The 10,322-nt window shown below is 41.8% G+C and overlaps 1 pseudogene; it reads right to left on the bottom strand.

The window, feature by feature from the left end:
• Positions 1–5,821: 5,821 nt before the first annotated feature.
• LOC142008293 (zinc finger BED domain-containing protein 5-like) lies at positions 5,822–10,064 on the bottom strand (annotated as a pseudogene).
• Between the last annotated feature and the right edge of the window lie 258 nt (positions 10,065–10,322).

Raw genomic sequence — 10,322 nt, 5'->3', positions numbered from 1 at the left:
TATGGAGGCTTGCCTTTGTGTACTAGCACAGCAAGATTGTTTACAAAGTAATTCTTCTGTGGGCATTAGAATTATTCCATACTAAAATGATTGATATATCAGTAAGTAAATTAAAGGTTTCTCTTTGATGATTTCACATTTCTTTGTTTAAAAATATGTAAACACTTATTTTATATATATGCACACCCATATACACATTCCTTTTAGGAGTAAATTTATTCAGCATTCCTTCTCTGTGATAAGAGGGTACTTAAGATGTCCCTTGTTCCTTATGAATAAAGCCTTATAGAAACATACCTATATAGCCATTCTCAAAATATGAATGACATTGTAGGGTTTTTCCAGTGTAATATTTAAACAATTCAAGGCAGGGCCCATATTCTACAGAGCTTTACCAATCTACCACTAATCTTTGATGTGGCTATTCCATAAATAGATATAATGTTGTATTTGTCTGTCATTTAATGGTATAATAGAGATGGTAAATGACAAACAGGTGGGAAGACCAGATGTTGGGGTAACTGGGCAGAGGCCTCTCGATAACACTGCCATTTTCTTTTTTGCCTTCATATATTTTTTCAACAGGTCTCTGTGACATTACCGGTCTGATGGCCTCAGTTGTGCCGGATGCAGTCCATGCTAGAATTTTTATTCTCCTGTGTAAATCAAGTGATGTCTGTCCAAAAACATCTAGGAGCCCCTTTTCATTTCACTCTGCATTTCACTCTGCATTTCAAGAAACGTATCCCCTCTTACTTTCCTTTTGCATTCCCTTAGGTTGGTAAAGATCTTGACCCCTAGTAACACAGCATACCTAGTGCCAGTCTCATTCTGTTCTGTCCTTGGTTCAGTAATGGTTGCTGAAATGATTAAAAAGAAACAGTAGGTCTAATAACTATGAAAGTGGAATATGCAACCTTTGAGTTCAAAAGAGTGCAAATGTGATAAAGGTAACAGGTTCTGCTCTATTTCCATGCTTTCTTCCAAAGAACTCTATACAGAGACTTCAAATGCTAGTGATATAACAGACCGCTGAGGAAAGATTAGGATTTATGAGGGATTACGTGCAATACAGAGTTGGTGTTACATTTTAAATAAGCTAATACAAGAGCATCAGTAACAACTCTCAGTAATAAAAGGAAAGCCAAATACTAAAGGTATCCAGGAATGGAGACTGTGGCTACATCTACACAATGAGATAAATTTGAATTCCTTACAGTCAGTTTTATAATGCCTTTTTTTAATTTGATTTTGAGTATCCTCACTTCCAACAAATTCAGCACATTGCTTCCACACTGAAATCACCAAACACTGACAGGTGCCACAGTGCATTGTGGGAACCTATCCCATGGTTCCCTCAGCCCCGCATTCTGAGCCAGGAGCCAGGTGTCAGTTTTCTGGGTCCAGCAGTCTGGGTGATGCGGGAAACTGACAGCGCAGCAGCCCTTGCCAATTTCCTGGCTTCTTCTAGTACAGTAAAACCTCAATTTAATGAACTAATGGTGGAAGGGCTGCCTGGTCTTCCCAACAGTCCATTAAATATAAAGGTTTACTCCCCCTCCCCACACTCTACCCCAGCACCAGTCCTATACCAACCTTCCACCCCCTAAAAAAATACCCAAAAACACCCCCCCAAAAAAAAAACCCTCTCCAAAAAAAACCAAAACCCTGCCACTCACCAGCTCTGGTAGAAGAGCTGCTGAAGCCCACTGGATGGAGGCACTTGGTCGCAGGTGGCCAAGGGTGCCTGCGGGACGAGAGCCTGCGCATGAGCATCTGGCTGGAGCCACCTGGTCATGGGGTACCCATTCCCATGCAGCTCGAACCACCTGGCCACAAGGTATCTGACCCCATGCCACAGGAGTGCGGCAGTCTTGGTCAGTTTCACAGCTCCTGCTAGTAGTGGGGAGCTGGGAGTGAGGTGCAGCATGCGTAGCTCTGTGGCATATACCGGGGACCATTGTGGAGGCTTATAAATTCAATGTTAAGATGTGGCACTTCCACGCTGACCTTTAATTGAACTTCTGAATTCAAGCTTGATGCTATATCCATCAGGTAACAACGATATTGTAATCTCTATATTAATGCTCCCAAAATCGAGGAAATGGTATTTGCAGTGAAGACAGTCACGTGGTAATAGCAAGCTAACTGCCTTAAATTTGAATTTATCTTATAGTGTAGACGCTGCCTGAGTGAGGGTCTGTGGAAGTGGAGGGAAATTTGCATTGCCTTTCAATGTATTTGCCAAAGGAGAGGTTTGCGGAATTATTTTAGAAGACTTGGGGATAATGGAGCTAAGATAAACTGTCGTCTTCTGTAGATTCTTTACCAAGGATTACCTGAATGGCAGCAGAGAGTATAAACAGAGAACTAATATCAACCTGTCCTATCTAGGTACTTGCACGACACCCAGTCCCAATGTATATGAGTGTCCTACAAACATTTGTAATTCAGCAGCTGTCTGAGACAGGACACTTTAATTTCTGCATTTTACTCATGGGTAATAGGTATTAAGTGACTTACTGAAGACTATAACTATGGTCAGGAGCTCAACAGGTCATGTGCCCCACAGTCCAATGGCCTAAACACAAGACCTTTTGTCCACTTACAGCTACTGTAGAGCAGCATGCCTTCAGATAATGGTCATGCTTGTTTTGCGTGCATTCATTATAAAAACAGAACACTGTGTAATTGTATTTATATAAGAAATGATAGCCAGCTAGGTGCCTGGTCAAGACTCCAGTCTAATACAATGTAGTGAATGTGCACTCCAATTTATTTTATTGCATTAATATTTTCCTGTTCACATGTATTCTACTTGACTGTTTCATTTTTCCACACTTGTCTCCAGTTTTGAGACAGACCATGTGGTGTGACTCCATGAGTCACTGTATATGCAATTAGAGGCTCTTCTCCCCTGAGAGTAACCATGGCACAAGTACATTATAAAACCACATTTCCTCTTCAAGGGTTCTATTTCCAACAATCTCCTGCTTCTTTGTTATTTTAACCTTTGTGCATATTTTTGCAAATGTTGGGAGATCAAAGATAAGCTGAGGAGGGTGGGTGGTATTAGCTGGATGCAGTGAGAATGAGAAAGAATTTTGTGTTGTGGGGAACAGGATTGGAGTGTTAACTGCTCGTTTCTAGACAGTCTACTTTTAAAAAGGTAGCTTTTCTGTAAAAAGAACATAGTATCTTGCAGAGCACTATTACTGGGCAGCTATAGGTGCATTGATGGAACCACTCTGCTCTGGATACCACAATCAGAAATACTTTTTCTATTTGGTGTCAAGTATCGGAGGGGTAGCCATGTTAGTCTGGATCTGTAACAGCAACGAAGGGTCCTGTGGCACCTTATAGACTACCAGAAAAGTTTTGAGCATGAACTTTCGTGAGCACAGACTCAAAACTTTTCTGTTAGTCTATAAGGTGCCACAGGACCCTTCATTGCTTTTTCTATTTGGGTTTACCCTATTCATGTCTTTGGAATATGTCCTGGAACAGAGACAATCTCAACCCTTCAGGATAGAGGCATTAGATATCATTTCTTTCGTCAGACCTTCCTGCATCTTCTGGTCTAAAAGGTGTTGAAAAGGTTGCCAGTATGCTGTACTCTTTACCCAGCTCACGTGCCAAAACCTGTTCCTTCTATTATAAATAGTAAGCATTCTTGCTTTGGGAAGACCTGGTAAAACGTGATCAGTTATGAGATAGGGACCTCTTTTTAATGCCAAGCGCAGTGGATTTGGGTCAAAACAGATATGTAATTAACCAGATCACTTCTTTACCACCTCCATACTGCTTACCCACGCTATATGGGCCCCTACCATTGCCATAACATGTATGTGCTGCAGGCTTTTAAGCTTGTTGTACACTGGACTATGTAGTGCCACTGGAACTTTCCTTCCCAGTAAACACACTGGTTCCATCATGGGATCTAATCCAGTCATAGCTCTCCTATGAGATAAAAATCACCTTTGAAACCATCCCTGTATGTTTTTCAAATTGTCATCATTATCAATGGGACTCTGCATCTTGTTTTTTTTTATAAATGTCTGATGATTCACTGTGATGAGATCCATGAATCATATGGCTGTATTCCCCCAAAAAGGTCTGTGAGGTTTACCATCCACCCCACCCCGCCCCAGAAATTTCACTTGGTACCATGTGTTATTTTTCAGGTTAGTTATTATGAGATTACATTTTTCTGTGGGCTGCACCACGCTCTCAATGTGCACTATTAGATTGTGCCTACTCTTGTAATGGGAGTGTTCATGTCCAATTCACCCCTAGGACTCACACCACAGGAGCTGAAATTGCACTAATTGTTAATAATTCCCTATTGACATCCTTGCCTGTACAGATGCTGTTATTGTCGCTTGTTGTAATCATGTCCTGACAGCCTGAACCTGATATTGATATGCAGGATTTTGAGCTGCTCTATTTTGCTTCTTAAGCAAAGCGCTGAGAACATTGTTTTGCCACCATTAACTGAAAATAGGTGGAAAACAAAAATCAGACTGATTCAGTTGGTAAGAAATGTGGTGGCAGCAGTAGACCATAACATTAAGGTATGTAAAAATTAAGCATATAATCAAGAAATGGGGTGATGACTTACAGTTTAATATTTGGTAATTTAAGAATGCAGCCAGTGTCGGCACGTGGCCAAGAACAGTGAATTAGCAGTTTCCAGCACTTTAGTTTATGGCTAGTGTGATGGTAGGCAGAATGTGGACTGAGGTTAAATACAGGTCACTGCTACACCGCAGTGAGGGATCAGGCAGACGTAGTCCAAAATTAGATGAGGGTCAACATCCCATAATAGGAAACATCCTGTAATACTAAAACTTGTTGTGTAACAGCTTTGACTGACAGTCAGATTTAGCAGCTGTGAGTGGTCTGTAAGTATGGACCAATCAGAGGGGGTTTAAAGATGATTGGAAGATAGGTATGTTAATGGTAGGATTGAAAAACAACCCAATCAGAATAGGCCAAAAACTGCATAAAAGGCAGAGAGCAAGCAGGCAAAAGTTTGGCAGATTAGGAGCAGAAAAAGAAGAAAGAGAACCAGATAAAGATCAGAAAAAAATTAAATGAGCAAAGAAGCAGCAGAAGCAACTGCAGGGTGGCAGAAGCAGCAGTGGTGATGCTCTGGGACAGAGCAAAAAAAGCTCCTTAAATAGAAAGGAGGGAAAGAAGACTACAGAGTGTAAGCATGCTACCTATAGTACAGGACATAGAACAAAAATAGGGCTAATGACTGTGTATGCTTGGGATAATAAAAAAGGAGTATCTATGGTGTGTATTTTATGTTACCATGTATAACATTTAGATTTTATTAAGATTTCTCAGTCCACTGCATATAAGTAATTACCATGTGCAGAACATAATTACTTAAGCCAGTGTTTCCCAGACTAATTTGGCCACGGAACACTTTTGGGCTCAGAATATGTTGCCAGAACACACGCAGGCTGGTTGGTGAAGTGGGGGAGGGGGCAGGGGTTCATACTGAAAAATTGTCACTCTCAATGCTCAAAAGTTGATTTAAAAGAGTTTGGTTTTAAAGATGCTTTTATTTTACAAAGAAGAAAAAAACCAAAGAAAATCATCTGCATGAACATAGAATGTCCTTCTGATAGAACAGTTAGCAACCCTATAAGTATAAAGTATAAAAGTATATAAAGGTATAAAAGTTAAAAACTAAGTACAAACCCAAAACAAAACATCAATATAACAGCCGAAAGAAGCATCGTTAATGCCATTCTTTTGTACAAAAATAGAAAGGACAATATTGTTCCAAAAAGGACTGTCTTTCCTTAACGCTTAAATTTTTTTTGTGAAAAAGAAAAGCAAAATAAATTAGAATATGGAAAAATACTTTCAAATATTGTGTTTTTATAAGTGTGTTATTTTTACAGAAAACTACTGGAAAATCAAAATACGTAATAATTGACAGTTCTTTTTTTTTTTAATAAGAAGAGTGTTTTATAGGTTGTGTGTCTTTCGATTACAAATCCAGTTAATATTAGGAACAATGCTGGAGAGTTGTATCCTCATATCAGGTGCAGCATCATCTATTCCTGTATTTTGTTTTCATTGCAGTGTAGTACAAAAATCTAGTTTCACATAGGCATATTGTAGCAAAGGGCAGGAGCACTCAAACTGCATGTGTTGGTAAACTTGGTTACTGCTCATAGACTGCTCCAAAATATTTAATGGAAGTTCATTAAACTTTTGTTTGAGTTGAGAGTCTGAAATCAAGTCAATCAGACTCTCATAGTCTTGCACGCCTAAACTGACTGGCTTGAGTGTAATTGCAAATGGATTTCGAATCCAAACATTATTGTCTTTTGTTGGAGTGAAATATTCTAAGAGAGTAGAGTGCAGGTCACGTGGGTGCTGTGCAATGACACTGCCAATATCCTCGTTGACTGTCTTAGAATTAATTTCAATCACAAAGTCACTTAACATAGGAAAGCAGTCAACATTCTTTTCTTCCATGGACAAAGTCCAAATTTTCAGTTTCCTTGGCAATTAAATTTTTTTCTCCATTGCAGCGAAAATGGTCACATTCTTTCCTTGCAGCAACAGATGAACTTCATTTAATTTTGTAAAACTTTCTACAAGGTACACATATCTCAGCAGCCATGAAATACTGTCAAATATTCAGGCAGTTGAAATTTGGGATCCAAGAGAACCAATAGTTTACCATGAAGCTCAAAAAGTCTTACAAACACTTTGCCTCACAATAGCCACCTCACCTCTGTATGTAGAAGAAGTGCTGTATGCTGACTAGCCATTTCTTTGCACAAAAATTTAAGTAGTCTGGATTGAAGTGGTTGAGCTTGACTGTAAGTAATAATCTGCACTGCCTCATCCAGCACATTTTTCAGATATGTAGGTTTTTTTTTTTTGACTGCAAGCACTTCTCTGCATGGAACACAATGACTGCTAGTGCTTTCTGGTGCCACACGTTTGATCCGTGTTACAGCTCCGATCATTTTCCTGACCATTGCCCTAGCACCATCGCTGTACATATCAACACATTTTTCCCAACTAATTTTATGTTTTTTCATACAGTTGTTAATGCAGTTGGATATTTCTTCACCAGTCGTGATACAGGCAGCAAGCCCTGAGACATCAAGCTGCAGTGAACCCATCACAGATTTTCAGTTGGCAAACTAGCTCTTTTTCAATGTCAGCAGCAAGATCTTTAACACAACGTGAAACAGTGTTGTTTGACAGCTGTATGGCATACTTGTTTTTACTGTACTTCTTGTTAAACATGCACATTGCAACATCTTTTGCACGAGGCTTGAGGAGTGTTTCTCCAATTGCATGCACTTCTCTTGCCAGCTCTATATGGTATCTTACTTTGTAAGAGGCCTCTGTTGCATTTTTGTTGTCTGTTTTAGCAATTTGAAGCATTGAGAGTTTACAATTTTCAAGTGAGTCAAGCTGTCACCTGAAAAAACTTACATCTCTGTCTTTGTATTTGGCATGGTTGGTTTCCAAATACCTTCGAAGTTTAGCAGGGACAAGAGAACTGTTGGACAGTATTTTGTTACACATCACGTGCTGCACATCCGGACCACCTTTATTTCCAATGCATGTAACTGCAAAAGACAAATAACTTTCATCATACTTTTGTTTTGGTATTTTACCCCCTGCTGCTAATTTGGTGGAATTGTTAGAAAAAAGAAAAGCAACCTGAACTGGATGGGACCTTGAGAGGTTATTGAGTCCAGTCCCCTGCACTCAAAGCAGGATCTATCACCATCCCTGGCAGATTTTTTTTTTAGATCTATTTTGCCCAAAGTCCTTAATTGCCTTCCTCAAGGACTGAGCTCGTAACCCTGGGTTTAGCAGACTCATACCACCGAGCTATCCCTCCCTGCTTTGCAAAGAGACATCATGTCCCAATTGTCCAGCCATGAAAGGCCACCATTGCCCATCCTCACTCTGAAGTGTTCCAAGATTTTGCTCTTTTCTTTTTCAGCCACACTTGGAGTACAAGAGAAAACTGCTTTTTGATCAAAGTTTCTTCTTTCAGCCACAGATCCACTGAGGGAGAGTTTAGTAACAATGTTTTGAAACACTGATTTTTCCTCACAAAGATATTGATATAAGACAAACAGCCTAAAATACACAAGTTCACAAGGCGACCACCATTAGCACACTGTTGTGGGCCTGACGTCTGTGCCAGCATCATGTGACCTTCTCCCATGAGCAGCATAGGCTCATGGCATGGATCATCAGGTGACTTCTCTGAACATATGGGGAAACAAGACACATTTAGTTAATGGGCATGCCCAACTGAGGACACAGGCCATAGGGTCTGTGACCAAACAGGGCCAGCAACCAGAGGTCCTGGTGTCTTTGCTGGGGCCAGAACCCGTGGAGCTGGTGTCCCCACCAGGGGTCTATTGTAAAAAAGTGTCTCTGCTGAGGCTGCAGCCACGCAGTTTCAAGCCATGGTGAGCAGCCAGGGAGCCAGTTTCTCAGCCAGACCAGCAGCCGGAGGCTGGCACTTGTAAAGCCAGTGTCTCGGCCGAGCCGGCTGTTGTGAGCTGGTTTCCTGGCTGGGGCCCTGCCAAGGCCAGCAGTCGTGGTGCTGGTGTCTCCATCAGCCTTGAAGCCAGCATCCCTGATCAGGCCAGCAGCCAGGGAGCCGGAATCCCCACCGGGGCCAGCAGCCAGAGACCCTGGGTCCCCGCTGGGGCTGGCACCATGGAGCCAGCAGCCAGGGAGATGGCATTCTGGTCAAAACTGGCATCGCAGCTGGGGCTGGCAGCTGAAGATCCAGCAGCCAACATTGTCTCCAGGGCTGGCAACTGCAGAGCTGCGTCGCAGCCTGGGCCAGCCGCTACAAGCCAGTTTTCCAGCTGGGGCCAGCTGCCAAGGGGCTGGTGTCCACCAGGGCAAGCAGCCCCAACTGGCACCTGCAGAGCCAGTGTCCTGGCACAGAGTACCTATTCATGTCCCATAGAACACTAGTGTTGGAAAACACTAACTTAAGCCATTCCAGCCTTATAACATTACAGTATTGAGTGTTTTAGCTTGTATACTTCTGCTACAGAATTCATTTTTATGTTTTAATTTAACTTTAGATTAATTGTACTAGAAACGGTTGGTTGCACTAAATAAAGAAAAGGAAAACTACTCCCTGAGTGTTATCTTTTGAGTTGTATCCATGTCATCCCAGCGGTAAATAGATCTAGTCTATCCTGCGTAGCTTCCTGAAGGGCACAGGCAGATCTTTGGCAAACCCTGGCAATTCTACTAGGCGGACTCCCTCCTTTAACCTTTCAGGAATAGATGAACAGGTCAACAGCTTAGAAACTCTGAAGCAGACACTAAAAGAGCTATTTTGTGATCAGTTCTTGGGGCAACAATTGGCTCTCACTGTCTCACTTCTCATGTACAAGCCTGACCGAATCTTTCAGATACCTTCCTCCGTTCTGATACAAATGGCTAAAATGAATGGTTCAAATAGTCACGTTCTCTGCAATATTGTCTTAGTGCGGAGCACCTCTCCACTCCTCCGCTCATTCCATCTCTCACAATAAATACATCTCACCACAGATAAAGAACCTCACCCCCTGCTCTCCTTTGCTGTTCCCTCACTGTATGTGTTTCTGAGGACTTGGACCTTTTTGCATTTTTGTCTCTCTTTTGAGGGATGTGCTGCAGGCCCTTGTCTAAACATTTCTCTGCTGTCAGACAACCTTTCTGTGTAGGGTCACAAGGTGTCTTGCTTTCAACTGGCCATTCAGTCAAAAAGGCACCCTTTCTAGCCCTGTGAAAATGAGCAAGTGAATGAGAGCGTAAGAGACTGAGTGATGGAAGGAGAGTGGGTGGAGTGGGAATGGGGCTTCGAGAAGGGGTGGGACAAGGGTATTCAGTTTTGTTCAGTCGAAAGGTGGCAATCTGAAACTTCTGTAGGAGGGTACCTAAGTACCACAGACTATCCGGTTCTGATTTAGGGAATGTGTCAAGTCCCCAGAGTAGCATGTGGTAGGCAATGAACCTAAGGCAGTAACATCAAGATCTATCCCCATCGCCTCAGACTGCTCTCTACTGAAAATGTAGTTTCACCAGTTTCATTGTGATTTGAGGAGCAATAAATTCCATTGGCTCCAAGTGTTGCTGTGAAGCTTGAGGCAGTTGTGTGCATCAGAAGGGTGTAGCTCTCTCTGCCTTCTTCCCCAATAAAATAAACTAAAAGTGTTACTTTCCTGCTGTTATCAGAGAGGTAGCCGTGTTAGTCTGTATCTTCGAGAACAACAAGAAGTCCTGTGGCACCTTATAGACTAACA

This window comes from Carettochelys insculpta, chromosome 2 (assembly GCF_033958435.1).
Source record: "Carettochelys insculpta isolate YL-2023 chromosome 2, ASM3395843v1, whole genome shotgun sequence".
NCBI lineage: Eukaryota > Metazoa > Chordata > Testudines > Carettochelyidae > Carettochelys > Carettochelys insculpta.
This window is presented reverse-complemented; position numbering and strand designations above follow the sequence as displayed.